Consider the following 7736-nt stretch of genomic DNA (forward strand, 5'->3'; position numbering starts at 1 on the left):
AGGCCTGGCCGCAAGGCCTGGGCAACCCGGGCGCCACCACCACCGCGCCCATAAAACCAAGAGTGCCACATCTGGGAGAAGATCTGTTCGCCCAACATACGTGCCCGGATGGGCAGCCCTTTATATGGCCACCGGAGTTTCACCATCCCCGACTCTGGAAAGAGAGACCCCTAGACGAACCCCTGATCCCGGCTCCAAAGCCCATAAAGAGGATCTCGCCCCCGCTAGAAGAGACCCAGTTTGAGTGGGACCCCACCGGAGAAGACCTCATGGGGTTCACTCAGGAGACTCGGGCAGCCGCAGCGGAGCGTGCAGAGTGCTGCCGCCAGCAGCTCGAGGTCTTTGAGAGGGAGCGGAGAGAGAGGCGGGTCCGAGAACAACAAGCGCAGATAAGGAGCGCGGAGCAGAAGAGCCGGGCCAGGAGGAATCCCCGTGCAGCTCATGGTCCCCCTTCCACCGGGACTGTGATCAAGTTCAATATGCAGCACGGGTGGGGCTTCATCCGAGATCACCGCACCCCAGGCGACGTCTTCGTGACAAGAAGAGACGTTGAGTCCCACCTACCGGAGGGACACAGAGGACGTGACCTGTACATAGGGGACGAGGTCACCTTCACCCGGCACAAGTGTGCCAAAGGACCCTACGCTCTCCATGTGCATCGCCTGACGGAGGAGGAGCTGCGGTGTGAGGAGGAGCAAGAGGACCCGGACGGGTCTGAAGCTAAAGTGAATCACAAAGAAAGAGCAGGAGGACGTCGTCGTTGAGTACAGCAAAGTAGAAGCTGTATATAGTTGCCCGTCGGGGCACAGTGAACCGTTGCTGCTATTATAGTCCCCGTTGGGACCAGAGAATTGAACTGTTACCCGTATTTCCCTTAATCCCTCTGACCGAGGACTGAGAGCGGTCATCCCTTTCCTAAATACCTGGCCGAGGACTGAGAGCGGCCATATCCCCTTGTATATAGTTGCGCTTCCTAAAGCGCCCCCTACCGGTTTTATAGGAAAACCATTTTTCTAGAGAAACTGTTGCACTTTTCCCGGGCACACGTTGCACAGTGTCCGGAGGAGGAGCTAGAAGCAAGAGAAGTCTACGAGAATGTTATTTATGAAAAAAAGTTTTATTGCTGATATATATGTTTTATATGTTTTTATTATGTTGTTTATGCAAAAATTGTATGTTTTGGTGTTTTTATATCTTACAGCCCGAGGACGTGCTGTGATTTACCAGGGGGGAATGTAGCACCCTGAGGATTCGGCTGCTACAGGGGTATTGCACCTCAACCCAGAGGTGTGGTATTCCACTCCCGGGTAAGGATGGAGTGTGGAACTGAGCTCAGAAAGCTGCATGCACTACACACATCCCATTTCCGAGGAACAGACCAACGGTACTCCCACTTAGAAATGTGCAGGTACGACCGAGTCTGTTCCTGGCTGGAGTGGGAGGGGGGTGGTACATCCCAGTAGTGTAGGGGCAGATAGGGGGAGCAGCCTGGGTAAAGTTAGGAGCTCATTGGGTGCTGGTCACCTGAGCTCACACATAGAGGGAGTATTTAAGGTGGGCACCATCTAAGATCAGGGTCAGTCAGCCAGTCTTTGCAGAGAAGCCAGAGGAGAGGAAGAGAGCAGAAGAGCAGAGCAGCCCCAGCCCAAGAGTGAGAGAGGAGAGCAAGAAAGACCCAGAGGGGGAGACAGAAGGAACTCTGAGAACCCAAGTACAACCCTAGGGTGAAGAGTTGGCAACAGGGTACCGGATCCCAAACTGGTGGGGGCTAAAGCATACCTCAGCCAGAGACCGGAGGCCGTGGGCAGGATCTGCCACGGCCACCCACCACATCCACCCTGAAGGCAAACCACGTGTAGGGTCAGGGAACCCAAGGCCAAGGGTCTCCCAACAGAAGTCCCGAGGGAGCTGGACCTAGGTGGATCCCTGGTGGGGACGGCCAGAAGAAAGGACAAGAAGGAGGGCTCAGGGACACGCTCCGGACTTGCTTGGGGGTTGGCTGAATCCAGGACCTGGTGGACGCAGCACGGCTCGGGTGGTCACTCAAGGCCGGAGTGACCGGAATATCTGCAGTAAGTAAACACCCTGAACTGCACCACCCGACTCTGTCTTTAATTATCATCTACGCTGCACCACCACAACCCCCATCCTCTGCACCTGACCCCCCTGAGGCCATACCCCCCCCGTTGGGGGTTATACTATCTAAAGCTGCACCAACACCATCAGCCTCAGCGGACCCTGCTGCAGCGGCGGCCGTAGTGACCGCAATCCAACGGGTGGCGTAGTCGACATAACGAACTTTGTAACATCTGTAGGACTGCCACATACTCTGAGCTTGACACCCTGGGCACGGACCGGGTCACAGCCACTCGGAGACTACAACCCCCATCTGATCCGGCTCCGGGTATTCCCCTAAAGAATATGGCCCAGGGGGCGCGTCATGTACACAGTGACTGCACCAGCAGAATAGTGAGTGCAGCTCTGGAGTATAATACAGGAGGTAACTCAGGATCAGTAATGTAATGTATGTACACAGTGACTGCACCAGCAGCATACTGGGTGCAGCTCTGATCAGCTGCTAGTCAGTGTGGTGATTACGGGTGTGGTGGCTGCAGATCCTGCTGTGAGCTCCTGATCTCTGAGAAACCAGCACCTCTCCACCTGGGGACCTGCTCTCTCTCTTTCCCAGAGAGAGAGCGGGTTTCTGGGATGAGTGAAGGAGCGAAGTCCCAGGCTTCTGCTTCCCGAACCAGGCCGGCGGGGGGCAGAAGAAACCAGCAACCGGCCTGCACATCAGAGGACTCGGGGATGAGACGCTGTACCAGGAGTCGCAGCAATGGGGCTCCTACTCCCCCCGGGATTGTGGAGACCCCTAGAAGCCGCAAGGCTTCCAGCATGGAGGAAAAGCCTGACAGCGGCGTGCATGATGGCGCTCCTTCCGGAGGAAAGCTGAGTGCTCATGGAGGTGAGACCGACCTCCCTGAGGGGGGTTGGGCGCTGCAGGGACCCCGGGAGTCTGTGTCCACCTATGCCTCCCGGGTCATGATCCACCTCCGTGAGTATGAAGATGCCAGTAAGCTCATTAGGAGGCTCCGGGAGGAGTTGCGCTGCACAAGCGCAAAAGCTGCAGGGGCCTCCAAACCAATGAAGGCCAAGCTCCAGGCTGAAGTAAAGAGGCTGACCAGTGAGATTCATCTGCTGGAAATAAGGAAAGCCACCATCAGAGAGCAGAGTGGTCCATTCAAAGAAAAACTAATAAATGAAGACCGCTACAGAGAAATGGCTGATACCAGAGAGCAAAGGCAGATGGGGCTGCAGCCTGAGAGCCAGGTGGATGATGAGAGTGATGATGACCAGCAGCAAGCCCCACCTGGCAGCCTGCAAAGTCACCCGCAGGCTACGTGCAGCGAGCTACCTGCAGGACAGGCGACAGTGACATCCGGTCGCAGTTCTGCCGGCTCTGGGGAGGACAGTGACAGCAGCGGCCAGGGAGGGGTGCTAATGGCGGAGATTAAGCTCCTGCAGTCCCCAGTGTGCCTCCAAAACTTCCATCTTGGTGACGATCTACCAGAAGAGGCACCTGGGGGCCACAAAAAGGCAAAGAAGTCCAAGCCAAAGCTGCAGGAAGCGGTAAGATACGTATATGCCCCCCTCCCTGTACCCCCTGAGTCGGCGGCAGGCTCAGCTCGCTGTATAAGCCCCGTTGCCCAGCCCAGCCCGGGTCCTGCTGTGGATCCGGTGCAAAGGCGCGGGGAGATTACAGAGCGCGTTAGGGAGGCGCAGAGCTCCATCTCTGCTTGTAGTAGTGGGGACACAGCAGGAGGTGCATCAGCCGAGAGGCTGGACAGTGAGGGCGGCCCGGCGGCGGGCGTTCCATCAGGCCACGATGCTGTGGTGCGTTCCTCAGTGGGAGGGGGGAGCAGCCCGGTGTCGGGGGCAGCTCCGGTAGCCTCGGCACCTCTGAATGCTGTTGCCGCTGATCACTTAGTTGAGAAGCGGCGGCAGTGTGAGGGGGCTGTCGGGGCTGAGCGTTCCGGTCCTCCCTCCAAAGTGCTATTTTGTGTTGGCGTCGCTGGTCCGGAAGATCCTGATGCTAAAGATCAGCGGCGCCTAACAGCAGCTAAAGATCAGCGGCACATTATACCGAATGCCAAACAGCGGAAATTACCGACCGATGATGTGGAGGGCACACATAAGACCGGGGGTGAGGACGTCTCCAGTTCTATGGAGGTGACTGAGCCCCTTGTGCCTGATGCGGAGGTCAAAATGTCATCTGCCATTGTTACTGGTCCAGCAGGAATGAATGTAGTGGTGGGGGTGAATGAGGCTAATTCATTGTCTAGTGGTGTGGTTGCTGGTTTGGTGAAGGGTGAGATGGAGGTGGGTAATGGTGATGCTGTTGGGGCTGATGTGGTCACTGGTCTGGTTGCCTCACCGGGGGTGGCAACACCTGTCCAGAGTTATGCCAGTGTCACCTCCGGGGCAAATAGGGCATCCTCCTCGTCTCCGGGCTTTGGGGATGGCATGTTGCAACGGCGCCTTCTGGAGGCTCTAAAGAAGGGGGAGAGATCACTAATGGTAGAGGGTCGAGAGGTTGATCTATCCTTCTGGATAGAGAGGCATGGCCTCGGGGCCTTCCGAGAGCAAAAAGGGGGGGATACAGTGTGGTCCCTCCCAACAGCCGGGCCAGGCAGTGTGCGTAGGAATGTGGTCCGTCTTCGGTGGAGGGGCAGTGATGCATGTCCTCCAAGGTCTAAAGTTGTGGAGCTCCTGCTGAGGATGGGCTTCAAGGCGATTGACATCTACGCCTTGATACATCCCTATTCCACGCCTGAGTTTGATGTCAGCTTTGTTCAGCCGGAGGGGCTTGAGCTCTTCTGGGCGAATTATGAGTTGGCAAAAAATGAGCCCGGCTGGCGAGACTTTGCCGTTCAGGCAGTGTCTCGCCAAAACCAGATCAAGAAAGTGACCGTGATGACTCGTAACGAGTCGCTTTCTTGCTATGACATCATGACGTGGCTTGGTCGGTATGGAGAGGTGGTGGAGATACCAAAGAAAAACCGCGACGAGTTTGGTATCTGGTCAGGGGCCTGGACGTTTATGGTAAAACTTAAGCGTTCAGGTGGTACGGTTGCCCACTTTCCATCGTCTGCCTTCCTGGGTAGGGATCGTATCCTGGTCTTCTACCAGGGGCAACCGAAGCTCTGTCACAGGTGCGGCGACCCCACACACTTCAGTGCAAACTGCACTGTGCAGAAATGCGCATTGTGTGGGGGTGTCGGCCATCTTGCTGCCTCTTGTGTGGAGATTAGGTGCCACCTGTGTGGTGAGTTAGGTCACCCATTCAGCCGTTGTCCTCGATCCTTCGCTAATGCAGTCGAGACCCCGGTGGGAGAAAGCCGTGAGGCCGATTCTGCTGGGGAGGGGACTAGCAGGGGTGGGGGAGCTGAGGGGCCAGGGAACAAAAGCAATAAAAAGACGCCTGCCCAGCTGAAGCGTCTAGACAAGCGCAGACAGGAGAGGGAGCGGGGCGAGCCCCAGACTACCGGGGCAGCCCCTGTCCTGGATGCCAGTCTTGCTGCTGAGGCCCCGAGGGATGATGAGTTGGATGAGGAGGTCAGGAGGATCCACAGGGAGGAAACTGCCTCTGCCTCAGAATCCTCCCATTATGAAAGTATGGATGAGGATAATAAGCGGTGGCTAGAGAACAAGCGTAAGCTCGGCACCAAAAAAGAAAAAGAAGGGAGATAAAACATCTTCTCCCGCTCTGACCAAGGTACCTAAGGAAGATAAAACCGACTCCCCTCTGGTTGGTCTTTCTAACCGGTTCCAAGCCCTTGATAACATCTCTTCCTCTGAGGAGGAGGCTGAGGGTGAGGTTCCGACTTCAGCAGAGCTTACAGGGGGCGCCGAGTCTCCTTCTCCTGGGGATGCAAGGTCCTTGGGGGGAGGGACTGGCCCAGAGTCCGGAGACGAGGACGAGAAAAGAAGGAAAAATGCTGAAATGGACACCTCTATGTCAATAAAGAGGGGGAAGGACTCCTCGTCTGAGGCAGAGGATAAGGGGAGTGGGAAGAGGAAAGCCGTCTAACTTAATCACCAATGATGGCGGTACCCACTCCGTTGACGCTGGCGTCCATTAATGTCGCCAGCATTAAGTCAAATATGGCTAGATTTGCGGCCTTTGATTTTCTCAGCCGGGTTGAAGCTGACATTTTCTTTTTGCAAGAGACCAGGCTGCCAAATATGGCAGAGGTGTTTATAGCTAAGAGGGAGTGGAGACTCGGGCCCTCCTATTGGTCTCTTGCGGCCGAGCCGTATAGCGGAGTGGCGGTCCTTTTTACCGCACCGGTAGAATGCCGACGGGTTATTGAGTTAGAAATGGGGAGGTGCCTGATATTAGATGTACTCATGAAGGGACAAGAGCTCCGGCTCATTAACATCTATGGTCCCCAATCTAAGTGGGACCGGAAGTGTCTCTTTACGAGGATCAAGCCCTACCTTTTTACGAGTCGGCAGGTCGTCTTTGGAGGGGACTTCAACACTGTCACGAGGCCCCGGGATAGAGGAGGTTCCAGAGACAAGCTGACTTATGATAGCGTCACCCTTAATAGTATAGCTAGTGAGGCTCGCTTGGTGGATGTCCACATCCGGCACACCACAGGCCACGAGGGGTTCACCTATCATAGAGGTAACTGTAGGTCCAGGATAGACAGGTTTTATTTAAAGGAGGAAGCAGTCTCTTCAGCAGTATCTGTTGTTGAGGTGGAGTTCTCCGATCACTGTATGATTTTGTTTTCCCTGAATGTTACAGAGACCCCCCGGATGGGAAGAGGCTTTTGGAGGCTCAATTCGTCTCTCTTGGAAGAAGCGGAGATAAGACAGTCCTTTGAGGATTTTCTTCAGAGCCAGGTACCCTTACTGGATCTTTGTAGTAGTAAGTCAGAGTGGTGGGAGATGTTTAAGAATAGGGTGGCGAGATTCTTCCGCCAGCTCTCGAGCCTCAGGAGCCTGGACAGGTACCGCCCGTATCAGGGCCTGAGGAGGAAACTCGAGCATCTTGTCTCAACTGGAGGTAGCCGAGAGGAGATCTCCAGAGTGAAATCTTTGCTAATGAGGTGTCAGTATGATAGACACGCATCTTTGGTTTTTGAGAGGGATTACGGGAAGTACCGCTCGCCCGACCCTTACAGAAACTGCAAGATGTCAGTGAATAGTAAAGTTGTTACAGGACTGGTTGACACTGCGGGGTCCCTGAAAAGATCCAGATCAGGGATCCTGGAGGTCGTCAGATCCTTCTACTCGCACCTCTTGGGGAAGAAGGATCTGGATTGGGATGAGATGTCGGCTTTTCTGGCTGAAGCCGTCCCCGAAACAGGGGTAGATCCCTCTCTTGGCGTTTTGACAGAGATGATCAGGGAAGAGGAAGTTAAGTTGGTGATTGAAGGGCTTGCCCTAAAGAAATCTCCCGGTCCAGATGGCTTAACATCTGAATTCTATAAGACCTTTAAGGACGCCTTGGTTCCCCTCTTGACTGAGGTATTCAATGAGTGTCTTTCCTCGGGCACTCTGCTAAAGTCAATGAGGAGGTCTGCCCTGATCATCTTGTCAAAGGGTAATGACCCATCTTGCATTGAGAATTGGCGTCCCATAGCGCTTCTCAATGCAGACAGGAATGTTTTGGCAAAGGTGCTGTTTAATCGGCTGGTGAAACTTGCACCCCAACTCCTTTCGAG

Source organism: Phyllobates terribilis, unplaced genomic scaffold, assembly GCF_046119375.1.
Source record: "Phyllobates terribilis strain yellow unplaced genomic scaffold, ASM4611937v1 Scaffold_4__5_contigs__length_816908805, whole genome shotgun sequence".
NCBI classification, from domain to species: domain Eukaryota; kingdom Metazoa; phylum Chordata; class Amphibia; order Anura; family Dendrobatidae; genus Phyllobates; species Phyllobates terribilis.